The sequence below is a fragment of the Echinops telfairi genome, unplaced genomic scaffold, assembly GCF_000313985.2.
Source record: "Echinops telfairi isolate 266 unplaced genomic scaffold, ASM31398v2 ScPeMD7_443;HRSCAF=831, whole genome shotgun sequence".
NCBI classification, from domain to species: Eukaryota; Metazoa; Chordata; class Mammalia; order Afrosoricida; family Tenrecidae; genus Echinops; species Echinops telfairi.
In genome coordinates this window covers 30,856,258-30,857,594 of record NW_022104341.1, presented here as the reverse complement: position 1 = coordinate 30,857,594, position 1,337 = coordinate 30,856,258, and the positions used below count along the sequence as shown (strand labels likewise).

General features: G+C 46.1%; 1 pseudogene; it reads right to left on the bottom strand.

Annotated features, from left to right (window-relative positions):
• Position 1: 1 nt before the first annotated feature.
• Positions 2-1,187, bottom strand: LOC101663681 (annotated as a pseudogene).
• Between the last annotated feature and the right edge of the window lie 150 nt (positions 1,188-1,337).

The window sequence follows — 1,337 nt, the reverse complement described above, 5'->3', positions numbered from 1 at the left end:
GGAGTCCCACTTCATTCAGGAAACCCTCCGAAGACTCCACTGACATTAAGTACGCAGCTTTCAGCTTGTTCTTGGCAGCTTGGAGAACTGTATCAGAAAGGCCTCCCTGAGCGATGGTTTTCACTTGGTCATAGGCAGACTTGATCACATCTTCAGCAGCTGCAGCCTGTGAGACAGCGTAAATCCCAAAGAGTCCAGAATCTGAGTAACTGGCATTAAAAGCAGAAACATCAAATCGCTGGTGAATCCCTTTGGCAACAGCCTGGTATAAAGCATTGGTGGTGTTGCTGCCCCTCTTGACATGTGACCCTGCACCGAGGACATGCTGGAGAACACTGAATACATTGGCTTCTGCACTTCCTATGGCAGCACTTTCTGCTACAAGAACAGCACGTACCAGAGTGTCTCCATTCTCTTCTCAAACTTCACCTCCACGGTAGATGGACTTTGCACCAGATAAACCGAGTCCACCCCGCATGTTGAGAAACTGTTCAGCTACCTGCTTTAGAACAGGATGACTCACACCAAGTCCAATCAAAGCCATTCTTTCACTCATAAAATTGTTCTGGACATAAGAATGCAACTCTTTGATGTCACTTTTCCAATCCTTTAATCAGTGCAATACAATAGCCAAGGCATTCCGGTAAGGTGCAGCATGAAAATTTTCAATGATGCATGCCTGTGGATTTTGGAAAGCCAAAACTTTGTCGATCTTTAGCAGAGACTGAGGGCAGCTACTTCCCAACACCGAAATCCCGGTGCTGTTGTGACATTGAGCAGGAATTCCATTACAATATCAACATCATCCCGCATGTATTCCACAGTGTAGGCCATGTGTTCTCTTGTTGCAGTCACACCTAATTTACCACCCACTGCTTCAATTCCATGGGTTATCTTGAAAGATGAAGCTCCTTTTGTAGGCAAGGTGGATGCAAGACACAGCAAATGAGAGGTTGCCAAATTGCTGGAGTCCTCATATCTACTGACTGCTTTAAGGAATAAGCCAATTCTGGATGCAGGGGGATAGTTTTCCAGGGAAGCAATCACTAAACCATTTGGTAATTTGGTGACTCAAGATCCTGAGGCTTTGGAAGGGCTTCTGTGGGGGCCGCCGACGCTTTGACTCTGGGAGCAACTTTGAGGGAATAAAATCTCTAGAGGGACGCGGCTTTAGATAGCAGCTTCATAGCTCAAATCTGCTGTGACCCATGGTCACTGTCAGGTTACCGGAAAGCAAGATGATGGCAGAAGACCTGTTGGTAGGTTCTTGATGACCCTCTCTATTTCTTCTTTTGCTATGGGTTTGTTGAGGTTCTTGATCTCTGTCTGAGATAATC